Source organism: Balaenoptera acutorostrata, chromosome 10, assembly GCF_949987535.1.
Source record: "Balaenoptera acutorostrata chromosome 10, mBalAcu1.1, whole genome shotgun sequence".
NCBI classification, from domain to species: Eukaryota; Metazoa; Chordata; class Mammalia; order Artiodactyla; family Balaenopteridae; genus Balaenoptera; species Balaenoptera acutorostrata.
The window spans coordinates 73,846,341-73,864,255 of record NC_080073.1 but is presented as its reverse complement, the minus strand read 5'-3'; the positions used below and the strand labels follow the sequence as shown (position 1 = coordinate 73,864,255).

General features: G+C 40.2%; 1 protein-coding gene across 3 annotated transcripts in view; it reads left to right on the top strand.

Annotated features, from left to right (window-relative positions):
- MED20 (mediator complex subunit 20) overlaps positions 1-17,915 on the top strand; it is a 74,119-nt gene that overhangs the window by 45,262 nt on the left and 10,942 nt on the right. The gene's annotated exons all lie outside the window — the stretch shown is intronic.

Here is a 17,915-nt window from a genome sequence, read left to right as displayed (position 1 = left end):
CAGTGGCTTCTCTTGTTGCAGAGCACGGGCTCTAGGTGAGCAGGCTTCAGTAGTTGTGGCACGTGGGCTCAGTAGTTGTGGCTCGTGGGCTCTAGAGTGCAGGCTCAGTAGTTGTGGCGCAAGGGCTTAGTTGCTCTGTGGCATGTGGAATCTTCCTGGACCAGGGATCGAACCTGTGTCCCCTGCATTGGCAGGCGGATTCTTAACCACTGTGCCACCAGGGAAGTCCCTGACTAGCCATTATTAACTTGACGTTTGGGCAGGTTAATTTCTCTGTGCCTCAATTCCTTGGGTATAAGTGGGGACAATAAAATGCCTGTGTCATAGTGATGTTGAAGATTAATTAGTTAATCTATATAAAAAACTTGGAATAATGCCCGGAGCATAGTGAGTGTTCAGTAAATGTTAGCTATAATTTTCTTATGTATCCCAGTTAGCATTTTTATGTACCAGCCTTCCACAGATGAATTTTTTTCTGATACACCACAAGAGTTAAACCATCTTGAATAAGGTCAACCCTGATGGCAAGGATTTTTAAACTTTTTCATGAATGTTTTCTTTTTGGCTTTGAGCTTCATTTCTCTCAGAGTATGCTGCTAGATTATGTGTGAGAATAGGGTTATACACCTTCAACTCTTACTACATATCTTACGGTGTAAATGATGCTTACAGGTATGTATGAATAAACAGCTGTCTTCGGGCTATGATAGTTTCATCTTACCCATAAAAGTATATCTATGTCAAAAAGGATGCACAGTTCTCTTGTTTCTAGATAGTGATGTCACATTTTCTGTAAAGATTCCTTTAATCTATTTTGAAGGACAAGTCTTCTTGAGTTTCTTTTTTTCTTCTTTCATAGAATCATAATAGTTTTGAAAATGTCTTTGCTATCTTTTCCATGACTTGTCAGCACTTTCTTAGGTAATAACAGACAACTACCTATTTTAAGAAGGAAGGGGACTTCCCTGGTGGCTCGGTGGTTAAGATACCGCCTGCCAATGCAGGGGACATGGGTTCGAGCCCTGGTCCGGGAAGATCCCACATACCATGGAACAACTAAGCCCGAGAGCCACAACTACTGAGCCTGCATGCCACAACTACTGAAGCCCACACACCTAGAGCCCATGCTCCACAACAAGAGAAGCCACCGCAGTAAGAAGCCCACGCACCGCAATGAAGAGTAACCCCTGCTCACCGCAACTAGAGAAAGCCCGTGTGCAGTAACGACCCAACACAGACATAAATAAATAAATAAATAAATAAATTTATTTATTTTTTTTAAAAAGGAAGGACACTAAAACAGCCATCTCTTTTTAATATTTTCCTCCTGTATTGTTCTGGGGCTCTAGATTATTATGGACTATTCTGTCTGCTGTGACGTTTTTTTCTTTCTTTTTTTAAAAAAAAAATTTATTCATTCATTTATTTATTTTTGGTTGCGTCAGGTCTTAGTTGCAACACGCGGGATCTTTCATCGCGGCATACGGGCTCTTTGTTGCAGTGCACGGGCTTCTCTCTAGTTGTGGTACGCCAGCTCCAGAGCGCGTGGGCTCTGTAGTTGCAGCACGTGGGCTTAGTTGCCCCGCGGCATGTGGGATCTTAGTACTCCGACCAGGGATCAAACCCGCGTCCCCTGCATTGGAAGGTGGGTTCATAACCACTGGACCACCAGGGAAGTCCCTGCTGTGACTATTTTAGAAGACAAATATATAAAAACAGAAGTTAGCATTGACTGAGTATTTATTATGTGTCACGCAGAGTTTTAAGTGCTTTACTCATTTATTCATTATCTCATTTAATCCTGTCATCCACTTATGAGGCGGATGCTGTTATTATCTTCATTTTAAAAGCTGAGAAAACTGAGGCACAGATTAAGTAACTTGCTCAGTCACGTCGCTAGTGCAGCTTCAGGATTCAAACCCAGGTCCTCTGCTCCAGAGCATGTGCTGTTGATCAGTGGGGTGCTGGCCTAGTAATAAACTTAGAAGGTTTGCTAAGGTGGGTGTGGATTTAAATAATAAGATAATAAAGCCAAATATTGCCTGAAAAAGTCACCATAACTAATCTGTTTCTGCTTACTTGTGGAAAGGAAAATTTGAAATTGTGTATCTTCTTAAATTTGGGAAAAGTAATGGTGTGAGATGATGTGAGATTCATAAATAATTATTTTTTTCTTGACCATACTTAAATGAATACAATTGTTTTACATCTTTATGAATTGTTTGTAGTAGATAGAAATCACCTGAATCTAGCTAAGGAACAGTACATCTTTAGAACTGAGTTGATTTGTAGATGACCATTTAATTGCTATTCGTAGAAACATGCAGACAGAAGACTGAATTGTGCAGCAGGTTGGAACTGATAGGTAATTGGAAATTGTTCTTTTGTCCTGTTAAATAATATGTGAATGACAGTCAGCAGGAAGTTGTTGAAGAGAAGAAAAGGCAGGAGAAAGGTGACTCATGGGTCTTATAATTAGAGTGTCACAAGTGATGGTCTAAAAAGTAAATGTAAATTAACAATCGACATTTATATAGCAACTGGAAGGAGTTATACTGCGTGGTTTTTGTTCTGGGGTTTGTCTTGTCAGAGAGAAATACTGGCTTTTCTTTTCTTCAAATAACAGTTCCTTTCCTGTTGAAATATGGTAAAGTACAAAGAGTAAGCATCATTTAAAGTAACAACGAGTATGCTGATAAAATGTTTTGGCTTTACTGTAAATGTGGCTACAAGTAGTTATGTTTTCCTCTCTCCATCTTCTTGAACTCTCTTTCCTTGTTTGAGAATCCCTTCTGAATGTTCATCAAAGTTATGGCTCTTAGTATACATATCTTTTTTTTTTTTTTGATGTGAAACATTTTTAAAGTCTTTTTTGAATTTATTACAGTACTGCTTCTGTTTTATGTTTTGGTTTTTTGACCATGAGTTGGCCGCAAGGCATGTGGGGTCTTAGCTCCCCGACCAGGAATGGAACCCGCATTGGAAGTCAAAGTCTTTTACAACAATGTCTTAAATTGTGGCCCAGGAGCCCCTGAGACCCTTTTGGGAGTCAAAGCTATTTTCATAACAATATTAAAACATACTTGCGTATGAGTATGCAGTGGAGTTTTCCAAAGACTTCATGATGTACAATCAACTGAATTCAGACTCTCTTCCTTATTCCAGACACTAAAAAGATTTGTAAAAATGTAGAATAAGGCCACTCTTCTCATTAGATTTACAATGAGAATTACTGAGGTTTATCTCTACATTAGAACATTACAGTGACCCCAACGTGGGCCAGAAAGTCACGGTGCTCTCTCTAGTGACTGGGCGGACTGTGCCTGTCACACAGCACCTCCACGTAGGTTCTAGTGACATCCTGATTGGTTGCGGCTATGTCTCCCAGTCTAGAAAAGTGAATATTCTGTTCCTTTTTCATAATTGTGCTAGAGGGTATGTTCCAGATTATAAGGAGCTGTGGAAATATGCATTTAAAGGTGAAAGGAGGGTTTGGTTTTAAGGAGGAAGACTGTCCAACCTTGCCAATCAGTGACCCCACTGATATATACCAAATTCAGAATGTTCTCTTTGTATTGGTTGCTCCCAACTTTGGGAGGACCAAAAGGACCTTTCAGGACAGCCTTTTATTTTTCAGTATTAATTGAGCACCTATGATGTTCCAGTCCTGTTCTAGGGGCTAGGGCTGGAAATAAGTCAGTGAACAAAAATGAAAGCAGAAAAACCTCTACCCTCCCAGAGCTTCCATCCCAGCCTTTGAGTCTTTTGCCGTAGTCACAGCTCCCTCTTCAGGGGAGTCTGAGCTCATGGTAGCGTAGCTGCTGTGGAGCTTGAACACTGACTGCTGTCTCTCAGTGGCTGAGTGCTGAGGATAGAGTGGGAACTGCTTGACATTTTGTGATTTTGTTTTTTAAGGGCACCAAATGGTCTGGGATTTTTCAAATCTTACCTGGAACCCCAATATAGCAATAAAGGTGGGCCTATCCAGTTACCCTTGTTGTGGTTGTTTTAATCTTATTTTGTTTTCAAAGTTAGCGCCACTTTTGTCAAAAAGTTTAACTTTTAAAAAAATTCAATACCAACTGATGTTAAGTTTATCCTAATTGTTTTTTATTATTTGAAGAAAAATGTTCATATATGCGTGAGATTTTCATTCCCTGGTGAGTTGCTCCCAAGACCCTATAATTTGTTTAATAGACTTTTATACAGAAAGAGATTACTTGACTTATTAGATTGAGTCATTTAATAATGGCTGGAAGGTTAACTAATGTGGCCATCAGACTCCTGCTCAGCGGCTGGGTGTCTCTTGTATCACTCACAACTTCAGCCATTTCCAAACGCAGACGATTGGGAATACCATTAGAATATTAATGGAAAAAGAAACTGACATGCCAAATGTGAATGGCCAAAAAGTGTCCCTAAAGATTATTTTAACATTTTTAATTTCCAAGAGTTCTACATCAAACTTGGCCTTCCAGCTTAAGGAATTCTCAATTGTAACAGGAGTGCCATGAAATAATTGCTTTTCAGCTGCTTCTGCTTCTTTTTTGTTTTAAATAATTTTGACAAATCTTGATGTTTTCAACATTTAGATTTTTTTTAAATTAATTAATTAATTATTTTTGGCTGTGTTGGGTCTTCGTTTCTGTGCGAGGGCTTTCTCTAGTTGCGGCAAGCGGGGGCCACTCTTCATCGTGGTGCGCGGGCCTCTCACTATCGTGGCCTCTTTTGTTGTGGAGCACAGGCTCCAGACGCGCAGGCTCAGTAGTTGTGGCTCACGGGCCTAGTTGCTCCACGGCATGTGGGATCTTCCCAGACCAGGGCTTGAACCCGTGTCCCCTGCATTAGCAGGCAGATTCTCAACCACTGCGCCACCAGGGAAGCCCCTCTGCTTCTTTTTCTTTTTGTTTCTTTTCTTCTTCTCTTATAGTTTTTATTTGATCTGCCATTTCACTTAATTTTTCTTGCACAGCTGTCACTAAAGTAGAGATCATCACCATACCAAGGTTTTCTTCTGCCTGTAATGCTAATAATTCTTTTTAATGTCTGAGACATCATTATCTTCTAGATGTTCCTGGGAGAATATTTCCTAGAGGGGTGCCTCATCTGGGTACTTTTCACTGTATGTAAACTTGAGGATAGTCTAGACAGTTTCATCACTTTCTTCACCCTCAGATGTCACAGTAATAGTGAAACTGGGTAGATTTTCTGATAACACTTAGCAGGACCTTGTCAAGTGAAACATTACTGAAGGAGAATGTGGTCTCAGGAGAGTCCATTCATATTTTGGAAGACTTTGTTAGGGAGGTTGAATTAATGTACAGTCAAGCTGTGAAAGAGTTGGGGTAGATTGCATGGCTCCTTGCCATCATCTGTAACCATGGCCCTCCCTGATGCCCATGAATTGCCCAGACATCCTGGTGGCCACGGCATTGGCCAGGTGGGCTCAGGTGCAAAGATCCAGGCTAAGAGGCTTGGGGCCCAAAGCCAGGCCAGGAGCAACACCTGCTCCCTCGGCAAACTTCTAAAAGAAGAAGGTAACTTCTGAATCCATGCCTTCTTCATTTACTGCCCAATCTGTGTGTAACACTCCCTTCTACCTTCTGTCCTTTGGGAATCCCTCAGACCCATCTTTCCTAGGAAGGCTTTGTTTACAGGTCCCTGAATGACCTTCCTTGTTCTTTCCCAGGATTCTGTAGACTATAATAGCCTGAAGGACAAAACTATAAGGTCAGTTAATAAAACAAATAATATAAGCAGGTTCATATGTAGTTTATATTTATTTATAATTAAAAATAATAATGCTATTATAAAAATAGAACTATATAGAAGTAGCTCTAAAATGAAGTGGCTTCTATCCTGTAGATAAGTATTTCTCAAACTTCTGACATTTGTATACCACTGCATGATTTCTACCACATTCCAGTAACACCTGTAGAGTTACTTAATATTTTTCTGTAAACCATATTACTTTTTTTTTTTTTAACCTAAAAGCCTATTTGAATCTCACCCTAAAAAATATCTATGGGGTTATGGATTTTCTATTCTTTTATAAGACACATTATAATCATATATGACTACTACGTTTAAAAATATTTGCCTCTGGAGAGTTCCATTTCTGGATACACTCAGCCCAGTGTCTCCCACTGAATGCAGCTAAAAACCTGGTTAGAACTCATGGAACAGCAATTTGAGGACTCTGAAAAGTCAATAGTAGCAGGTGGATTAGAGAAGACCAGGATTTGAAGTACTGCCATTAGTGTCCCCTGGCCTGGATGGAGTGCAGCCCACACCTGGAAGTGGGCACCAGGCATGGACAGAGAGAGCTCCAGGAGAAACCCTCCAGTTTTGACTTGAGTGGGAGAGGAGAACACTCTTCTAACACTCAGAGAAAGAGGGGTAGAAACTTCCTCCTTTAAAAAATTTCCCTCCCTTCTCTCAGGCCCCAGCCGCCAGGCAATCTTGTGATGTTGGTGCTGGCAGTGACAGCAGCAGGGACCCACAGATGCCTAAAACTCTTAAGGGAGAGGAGCATTCCTCTCCAGTTGGAGAAGCTATAGTCCTAAAAAGGACCCCTCAGTTTTCTTGTTTCTCTTTGTCTTCCTGTTGCCTAGCCCTCAAAATATGTGACAGAATGGGATAACAAAAGCCTCAGCTTTCTGGCTAGAAGACAGAAAGGGAAGCTCCAAGGAACTGAAAAGTACCTGGGAGACAGTGGAGAAGGAGGAGCTCAGGGAAGCAACCCCGTAGAATTATTTGTGAACTCCTGGGTCCACCCCTCAACAGCACATGCATGGATCTGATCCTGAACAGCATACCGAAAACTATTAGAGTCGACTATGAGATAAATCTCTGTCCAGGGCCTAGACTGGCCACTGGGTAGCGCTCATGCCAGACAGATCCTAATACCTCTGCAAAGGCTTGACTGTGGAACTGATACTTAAACCATACCTCACAGAAGGGTTGGTTGGGACTTGTGATATGAATCCAACCAGGTTGATTGCTTGCCAAAACAAATATTAACATTTTCCTTAGGATTTAAGCAAGACTCAGAATCTCGTAATATTAAAACAGTACAAAATTATTCAACCTACAATTAACGAGGAAAACTCAACTAATGGGAAAAAGACAACCAATAGATGCCAACACTAAGATAATGCCTCTCCCCTACACATGGATTATGCCCTTCCCTTCGATTTGATTGGCAAGCCTAGGCCACATGCCCACTGCTGGACTTGTGACCATTGCCAGGGGGTGCCATGCACAAACTGGCTGAGACCTCACAGGACCCACCCCTGGAGCTAGTGCTTCTCCTGAAGCACATGGCCCTATGGAGGCAGAGGGGCTGCTCAGGGTAAAAGCAAACAAACAAAAAAACCAACTCCTACTTTCAGACTTCACAAAAACTTATCTAACTTTGCTCTCAGATTTTAAGGGACTTTTCTATGGTAAGGTACAAAGATGATTGAGAAGAGATAATCTATCATAGGACTCAATACAAATTTTATTAAGCCCTTTGTGTGTTTTCCCTTTGTGTATGATTCTTTCTATTTTTATTTTTTAGGCAGATGGGTAAACATGCCTCGAGGCTAACTGTCACTTTAGCACTGAGATAAATAACTGGTTGAAGAATACAGATGTAATGAGCTACACCTTAGCCTTTGTAGCTGAAGATGACTGACCAGTAATTACCATCTAGCCAGCGGGTCCCCACCAGCTGTCCACGCTGGCCCGTGATTTGCAGCTGCAGCCTCCATGTGCTGAGTTTGGCACTGTGTGCACCTGCCATCCTCTCTTAAGAAAGAAATACTCCAGGTGCTCATCAATGCTCCCTAGGTTTATCTGCTGCTGTGATTTCTGAGTCCCCAGTGGTGCTGTGTCATTTTAAGTCTTGCTTTAAGTGTGTCTTCAAAGTGTTTCTTTTTCCTATTCTGCTTGAGTTATCTCTGTTTAGCTCATCACACAGCAGCTACTTGGGAATGCAAAGCTGAGCATTTCAGAAAGCATGCTTGAGAGAGAGGCTACTGAAAGTGATAGAGCTTATTAATATTACAAGTTCTTAAAGCGTTAAGCGCGTCAAGTTTCGAGTTGTGCAAACGTTTTCCATCTGAAAAATGTCTGAAAGAAGGTAGTTTTAAATTGTAAACAACCCTGCAGCGTTAAAATGGCAGGATCAGATTGTGAGGGACTGAACAGTTGGATTCCACTTGAAGAGGTGTGCCATATTGTGTTTTATAAGAAATATATATTTGATCATTCAGGTGACCAAAATATATTTCTCATATATATTTGGTCTTTGTCCACAGTTCCTGGCTCACAGCCTCCAGAACCCATGGACTTTCCTAAGTACTGAATGATAAAGGTGTCTTTGGTTATGTTAATGAGGTGACTTTTGGAGAGCACCTACGGATGGGAGCTGGTTGCCAATGAAGGCACCCGTGTGATTAGAGGGTGGGAACTTTTAGTTTCGCCCCCTGACCTCTGGGGTTGGGAGTAGGGCTGGAGGTTGAATCAACCCCCAGTGGTCAATGATTTAATCAACTGTGCTTATGTAATGAAGCCTCCATAAAAACCCAAAAGGATGGGGTTCAGAGAGCTTCCACGTTGGGGAACCAGAATGCTTCCATGTGCCACTGTGCTGGGCCCCCAGCTCCATGGGAACAGAGGTCCCTTTGTTCAGGACCTCACCCTATGTATCTCTTTGTCTGGTTGTTGATTCATATTCTTTGTGATAAATTGGTAATCTCGTTAGTAAACAGGTTTTCCTAAGTTCTGTGAGCCATTCTAGCAAATTAATTGAACCCAAAGGGGGAGTCATGGGAACCTCTAATTTATAGCCAGTTGGTCAGAAGCACAGGTAACAAACTGGGCTTGCAACTGGTGTCTGAAGCGGAGGTGGTTTTGTAGGACTGAGCCTGTGGAATCTCATTCTATCTCTGGGTAGTGTCAGAATTGAGTTGAATTCTGAGGCACCCTGATGGCGTCTGGGAATTGCCTGTTGGTGTGGGGAAGCCTCCATACGCACACATGTTGAATTGGGCCCAGGAACCTAATGTAAGGTGACTGAGAAGAGTCCAGAGTAATAATTTGCCCCGAAATACCTGTACATTACCTTTATAATATTGGACCAATGGGAAGAAGAGTTTGTGTGGGTCAGGTGGAAGGATCTCAGCAGAGAGCATAATCCTCGTCATAGTCCTAACTTTGTTGGCAGTGTCAGTGTGTGATGTGGAGCAGGTCATAGGATCGCTTTACATAATGACTATCATTTCTTGAGCTCTGACTTGTGCCGGGCATTGCTCTAAGCATTTTACATATGTTAATTCATTTAATTTTCACAACAACCCTATGAGGTAAAAACTATTATTGTCCCCATATTACAGATAAGGAAACTGAGGCCGAGAGAGATTGTTTTCCCAAGACCATATATAACTAATAAGGACAGAGCTAGAAGTCCAAACCCAGCAGCTTGGCTTGAACTTTTAATCACACTATGCTATACTGCCTCTCAGTTTATTTGTAAATGACACATTAAAAATATGTACCATAACTATTTTACAGAGTTATAGGAAGCAGAAAATAAAATAATAAAAGTACTTTTAATAAGGAAATAATGCTATGCAAAAGAAAACTATAGCCAAGAGCCAACACCAGTGTTGGCAATTACCATGAGAAACCCTTCTCTAGAGGACTGTGACATTTATTTATTTATTTTTTAATATTTACTTATTTATTTGGTTGAGCCAGGTCTTAGTTGCAGCAGGCGGGCTCCTTATTTGCGGCTCGTGGGCTCCTTAGTTGCGGCACATGGGCTGCTTAGTTGTGGCATGCAAACTCTTAGTTGCAGCATGCGTGTGGGATCTAGTTCCCTGACCAGGGATCAAACCCGGGTCCCCTGCATTGGGAGCGTGGAGTCTTATCCACTGTGCCACCAGGGAAGTCCTGAGGACTGTGACCTTTAGAATCATAGATTCATAAGGTTAAAAGACTCTCCAAAGCTTTGGTCCAAGAGGACTTTATCTAAAACAGTGGTTCCCAGATTTTTTTTTTTTTAATTTCATGGATCTATAAAATACACACTTGCATGCACACATGTATGCCAACCCAAACTACCATCTGTTATCATTGCCGTAAGAGAAAGGGCACTTAACACCAAGAACATGGAGAGATACAATATCTTAACAAAGAACAGTGTTTCCCAAGAACAAAACAGATAGGAATCTTACCCTGGCCAGTGGGATTATGGGTCTGAAGAGTAGTTGGGGAATGCCTTCATCTGAACTGGTGGGTTTAGATCCTGTTTGGGTTAGGAGAAGTTACCTTGGGATAGAATGAACTCCCAAGTGATTGCATCAGTCTTATCAGTTGGAAGCACATTCAGGAAAATACTAGTTGAACTCTAGTTTACCTTGCTTCTTAGTAAAGCTTTTAGTGTGTTTGCTTTGGCAGCCTAATACGAGGCCATTACCTACTCAGGTTCTCTGTGTTTATTTCTCATCTTCCATATGAGATTGAAAATGCTGAGATCACAGGTCTCATTTGTGCTGAACAAATGTTTTAATGCTTTTTCTTTAAAAAAAAAAAAAAAGGAAAAAACATGTAAAATTAACATCTTAACCAGTTTTGGTAAAAATGTGGTAAAAAAAAATACCATTTTAACCATTTTTAAGTGTACAATTCAGTAGTGTTGAGTATATTGACATTGTCGTGAAACAGATCTCCAGAACTTTTTCATCTTGTAAATCTAAAACTCTATACACTTCTTCTCCTCTCCCCAGTTCCTGGTAACCACCATTATACTTTCTGTTTCTAGGAATTTGACTATTTTAGATACCTCATGTAAATGGAATCATACAGTGTTTGTCTTTTTTTGTGACTGGCATATTTCATTTAGCATAATGTCCTTAAGGTTCATCCATGTTACAGCATGCATCAGAATTCCTTCCTTTTTAAGGCTTAATAATATTCCATTGTGTGTGTGTGTGTGTGTGTGTGTGTGTGTGTGTGTGTGTGTGTACCAGTTTGTTTATTCATCCATTGATGGGCATTTCTCTGATGATTAGTGATGTTGAGCATCTTTTCAGTGCATGTTGGCCATTTGTATACATCATCTTTGGAGAAATGTCTATTCAGGTCCTTTGCCCTTTTTTTTTTTTTAAAAATTTATTTATTTATTTATTTTTGGCTGTGTTGGGTCTTCGTTTCTGTGGAGGGCTTTCTCTAGTTGCGGTGAGCAGGGGCCACTCTTCATCGCGGTGCATGGGCCTCTCACAGTCGCGGCCTCTCTCGTTGCGGAGCACAAGCTCCAGACGCGCAGGCTCAGTAGTTGTGGCTCACGGACCTAGTTGCTCCGCGGCACATGGGATCTTCCCAGACCAGGGCTCGAACCCGTGTCCCCTGCATTGGCAGGCAGACTGTCAACCACTGTGCCACCAGGGAAGCCCCTTTGCCCATTTTTTAATTGGGTTATTTGATTTATTTGTTGTTGAGTTGTAGAAGTTCTTTATATATCCTGGATATTAACCCCTTATGAGATACATTTGAAAATGTTTTTTCCCACTCTGTAGGTTGCCTTTCACTCTGTTGATTGTGTCCTTTGATGCACAAAAGTTTTTGAATTTGATGTAGTCTACCTCTCTATTTTTGCTTTTGTTGCCTGTGTTTTTGGTATAATATCCAAGAAATCATTGCAAAGTCCAATGTCATGAAGATTTTCCCCTATGTTTTCTTCTAGGAATTATATAGTTTTAGGTCTTATGGTCAGGTCTTTAATCCATTTTGGGTTAATTTTTGTATATGGTGTAAGTTAAGGGTCCAGCTTCATTCCTTTACATGTGGATATCAGTTTTCCCAACACCATTTGTTGAAGAGACAGTTCTTTCTTCACTGAGTGGTCTTGGCACCCTTGCTAAAGTTCATCTGACCATATACATAAGAGTTTATTTCAGGACTGTCTGTTCTATTCCATTTGTCTATTTGTCTTTATGCCAGTACCATACTGTTTTATACTGTAGCTTTGTGGTAGGTTTTGAAATCAGAAAGTATGAGTGTGTTCTTCCAACTGTGTTTTTTTTCAAATTGTTTTGGCTCTTTGGAGTCCCTTGAGATTCCATATGAATTTTAGGATGTATTTTCCTATTTCTGCAAAAAATGCCATTGGAATTTTGATAGGGATTTCACTGAATCTGTAGATCATTTTGGGTAGTATGGACATCTTAACAATGTTAAGTTTTCCAATCCATGAACATGAGATGTCTTTTCATGTATTTGTGTTTTCTTTAATTTCTTTCAGCAATGTTTTGTAGTTTTCAGTATACAAGTCTTTTACCTCCTTGGTAAGGTTTATTCCCAAGTATTTATTCTTTTTTATTCCATTGTAAATGGAATTGTTTTCTTAATTTCCTTTTCAGATTTCATTGTTAGTGTATAGGAACACACTGACTTTTGTATGTTGCTTTTGTGTACTACAACTTTGCTGAATTTATTAGTTCTAACTGTGTGTGTGTGTGTGTATGTGTGTGTGTCTGTTTGTAACCTTTAGAGTTTTCTACATATAAGATCATGTCATCTATGAACAGAGGTCATTTTACTTCTTTTCTGGTTTAGATGCCTTTTGATTTTTTTCTTGCCTACTTGCTCTGGCTAGGACTTTTAATACTATGTTAAACGGAAGTGGTGAGAGCAGGCATCCTTGCCTTGTTCCTGATCTTAGAAGAAAAGCTTTCAGTTTTCATCATTGAGTAGGATGTTAGCCATGGGCTTTTCATAAATGGGTTTGGGGGTCCCCAGAACTCTGCAGTCACTCAGACCTCAGGATTTTGGTGTTTTTAACAGATGGATTATTGCGTCCACTACATTTTTCTTCTTTTGAACTTCAGTCTCAGAAGATAAAGCCTTATCTGCAGTTTTAGAGACATTCTATATCATTGACATGTATGAACACAAAGTGAGGACTTCTTATTTCTTAAACCTGTTCAATGACATCAGCACCTTAATGGGTCCTGCCCCACTTTCCATTAAAGTCTAGGTCATATCTGGAACAATTTTATGAGATATTTTCTTTACTGGCAGACTCATAAGCTGGCCTCTTAGAATAAGTAGTGCATTAAGTGGTCCCTTAGAAGTCTGTTGATTGGTCTCTTGGAATATGTAATGTTTATTATTTTGCTTCTGCCAATATTAGATATTATTTTTTTTACTGATAGTTCCATCAAAGCAGTTTAGTTCTTATTAATTCTGGTAAGTTCTTGTGTGAGTGATAGGTATAGTGATAATGTACGTGTTTTGATAAATTGGCTGTAGTGGAGTTGGGTGATTTGATGGGGACTTTACCGTTGGCTATAGGCTGTTAGTGACCAGTAACTTAAAAATAACAAACTGAAATTTACTGAGATGTCAGACTCAGAAGCGCAGGTTCAGAAACGAAAGGTTTAACTTTAGAATAATTACTTTCCTAGTTATTCATATGTATTTAAAGCTACACGTAATGAATCACGTATTTACCTTGTTTCATTACATCTCACTGATATTATAACTTGATAGGTATGGACAGCGTTCAGCACAGTTACCACAGGCAACATGGGAAGGATGCAGGGAAAAAATGATGAAGTCAGTGAGGCTTATTTTTTTGTTCTCATACCGTTTTTTAGGGACCTCCCTCCTTGCTGTCCAATACTCCTTAAGGCTCAAGTCTCCCTTCTACAGGGTATCAGCCAGTGATTCATACTTTTCTTTCCCTCTTTAGTTTCTTCCTCACTGCATTTAGCTATGCAGTATCCTGCCCCTTAGCACCCAGCTTTCTGCTTCCTGCTATGGTAAATTAATCTATGCTTAACTATTAGCAGTTGATTGGCTTTATGTGTTTCCCTTATAAGATTCTCTGTTTGCCTTTAATGAGAGTGTCAGTGCCCAAATCCAAGTGGTAGGACTCACTGGCAGGCCAGGAGGCTGATATCTTTAAAATAGGAGAAGTGGCTGGGACTTGTGGGATTTAAACTACATGAAGTTTGCTGCCTGGGTGTGCACTGGCTTTCTATTCTCTTGTGCCAGCTCACTATAGTTGAGTTCCCAGAAGTACTCCTGCTTTATTCTTAACGAGAGATGAGGGTTCATGCACAGTTCACGTCTTTGAAATGCCTTCTATGCCTTATTTGAAAGAAGGCCCCTTTTATATTTTTGCCACGCAGCACATTCTGTTGGACCTGTAAGTATTCAATGGGCATACCCCTGTTGGAGAGTGTGAGCTGAGCCTGATTCTGCTTCTTTAATTCAACAGCATTTTATGGTGCTCTGGGTTTGTTTTTAACATCTTAATTGGACTTTTACTAGCCTTGCTCTGTGTTGCTATTAAACACAATTTTTAAAGACCTAAGAAAAATAGATAATAAATAATAAAACCTTTTAATTTGTTTTGGAAAGATAGTGATTTTTCTCATTTTAAATATAAAAGTATCCTCTAATTTCTCGTGTAAGAATATTTTAGTATGAAGACCTTATTAGATGAAACTATCTGGGTAAAGTCAAGACCAGATAGTCAGTTACTGTAAGCTGCTCAATTAGCCAGCCTGACTCTAAGCCCTGTGGAAGCAAAAATAGCTTTTTGGGAATGAGTGACAAGGTGGCCAAGTCAGCCAGTACTTTGTTTAGAGTCAGTCACTTTCAGAACGCAGTTACGTGGCCATCTCATTTGAGTCTCCCTCAGAACAATTCTTTGAAGTAGGTATTATTGCTCCCCGGTTTTATAGACTTGAGAAACTGAGGCTTATAGTATACTTTTATACTTGGAATGGTATGTGTGTGTGTGTGGGGGGTCCTCCATCATTCAGTTGATTGCCTTCACCATCCCAAAACACACCCACACTCTCACACCCACGCTCCTTCAGAAAGGTTGGCTGGGTGTTGAGAGAGAGATTTTGCTGCCCGGTACACTGGAATAATGTTAGGAGCTGTCCATGAAGGAAATGAAGATCTCTTGAGAGTTGGAAGGGTCTGCTTACAGGATTCCCTTCTACTGACAATTTTCTGTAGTGGCCTCTGGGGAAGCAGAGTAGAAATTACCTTGGTACCTTGGCTGATATGAAATTTCAAATGATTGACACGACCGACTGAGGCTGTGCTATATAAGCCCCTCTGCAATAAGCCAAAGAGGTCTGCACTTTGCTGGTCATAAGCTTGTGGAAAAAGAAGTGGGGGGTTCTTTTTGCAGTGATTAGTGCTACTAGAATATAATTCCTTGGGTTCTCCATATGCCATAAATATCATCAGACTGCCTGTCCCTAAATCCTATTTTCTAATAAAAGCATAGTAAATCATATACGCCCCGCACTTATATTCAGCCATCTTGCTGATGCCTGAATTTTTAAGATTATTGAAACAGTTTCCTCAGTGCTGTATCCTTTTTGAAAATAGATAATACATGATTTTTTTTCCCCAAAAGGTACAAATGTTGATGACTCTCTCTTTTCCATCTCCACCCCCCGTTTGCCACTACAGGGCATGTGGTGTTACCAGTTTCTTGTTTATCTTCTTAATTGCATATGAGAGAGAGATTGTGCATGTGTAGTTTTTTTAGTCTTGATGCATATTATACACACTATTCTACCCCTTTTCTTTTTCACATACTGTATTTTGAATTGTTGTACCCATAGGCCTGCCTCTTTAGAAAACAAAACAAAAAACTACTGGTGGTTTCAGTTATATGGCCAATTTATAATTTATTTAACCTGTTCTCAATTAAAGTGCCTGAGTGTTTTCTTTGTAGCTTCAAGTTTTCTCCTTTTGTATGTATGTAACAAATACCGCTTTGTATTTGGCCCCTTCTCTTTGGACATCTGTCTTCTTTGCTCTTGAAATAAAGTGCTGAAAAGTTGTGTCTCGGGACTTCCCTGGTGGTGCAGTGGTTAAGGATCCACTTGCCAATGCAGGGGACATGGGTTCAAGCCCTGGTCCGGGAAGATCCCCCATACCGCAGAGCAACTAAGCCTGTGCTGAACCTGAGCTCTAGAGCCTGCGAGCCACAACTACTGAGCCCGTGTGCCACAACTACTGAAGCCCACGCGCCTAGAGCCTGAGCTCCGCAACAAGAGAAGCCACTGCAATGAGAAGCCCACGCCCCACAACGAAGAGTAGCCCCCACTCGCTGCAACTAGAGAAAGCCCAGGCGCAGCATCAAAGACCCAACACAGCCAAAAATAAATAAATACATACATACATTTTTTTAAAAGTTGTGTCTCCATTTATGCAAAATATGATGGACCTCCATCCTGACAGATGTGCTTTGGTATATTCTTCGGGAAGGCACAGGATTAAATATACTACTATCCTTTTAAGAAACAGGACATCAGGAAGATGGGGTTTCCTTTCCTTAGAGTAGCCACTGAAATCACCAACTAATCCTGACGATCCATTTGTAAATTCTAGTCAGGTTTATTTTCTATTCACAGAAATTGTTCCTTCTTTTCCTCTGCAGGCAGTTCCTAACATATATATGTGTCTTTCATACAAATGGCCATGTGTGGAAAGCCCTCTTTAGCCATGTGGGGAAAGTGGGAGGAGGGAGATTCCCAATTTCACTGCCTGGGCTGCAGCTGGGAAAGCAGTTCTTGGCATTTTTAAGTTGAAACTTTGAATTAATTTTCTCAGAATAATGCATTTGATAGTTAGCTTCCGTAGTGGTAGCACTAGTATTCCGGTATGACACCAAGGATACATGATGGGCTCAATAAGCTTTTTTTTTTTTTTTTCATTTTTTTTTTTCAATAAGCTTTTTAACTGGACCAAGTGCTATTTGTAGCATTGCTTCTATGAGAAAATATATTCCAAAGTCTCAGCTGAAAACAACCTGTTGGTTGATGTTTGTGAATATTGTATTGGATCTTTGTGGCCAAATTTCGCTTCCCCAGACATCACATGGACTGGGAGTAACCTTTATCTGACTGGAGTCAGAGAAACAGAAATATTTTTTTTAATATAATTTTTGTGCTACTGTTTTTTGCTGTGACTACAGTGAAATTCAGAAAGGCATAGGATGAGCTCCTTGCCACCTGGATAATCAGAGTTAGTGAGGAAGAAGCAGAATTTCAAAAAAAAAATTAGAGATTTTCCTTCCCAATAAAGGAGGAAGTTTCAGAAAGAGAGAAAACATTACACTAAGCAAGAACATTTCAACAGATCAACTAAAGTGGCTTTGTGCCCCCAAAAGAGAAACATCCTCAGGAAATTTTTGTGGGCAAAATTCTGGTGAAGTTTTTGAAGGAAAGTTTGGGGGGCTGCAAAGAAGTTGCTACCTAAGTCTAAAGGGTATACTTGAGGCCCAGATGAAAGGACTATGCAAGCAATCTCTGTGACTAACACTGCCAAGAAAAACTGCACTGCTTTGGTTGGGTGTGTCTTGAGGGGTGGGGAGGGTGCATCTCAAGGTAAGACTAGATATGATGGTAAGATGACAGAGATGAAAGGTGTCTCATAATTTGTCTAATTTGTGAATGGTTCATATCTCAAGGTTTTCTTTTGCTATCAGAGAGTATATTGTTTGCTTTTTGTCTTCAAAAAAATTTTTTTGGAACTTTTCAAGCATACACAAATATAAAGGGAATAATATAATGAACGCCATGTGCCCATCAATCAGCTTCAACAATTATGAACGTTTTGACAATCTTGTTTCATCTATCTTCCTGCCACTAGAGTATTTTAAAGCAAATTCCATGCATCGTAATATTTCACCTATAAATACTTCAGAGGTGTCTCTTAACATATGAAGACTGAAAAAATACAGCCACAGTACTATTGTCACAAACTAATAATTATTAATATTAGCTAATACTTAGTCTGTGTTTATGTTTATTTTTTTGGCTGCGTTGGGTCTTTGTTGCTGTGCATGGACTTTCTCTAGTTGCAGTGAGCGGGGCTACTCTTTG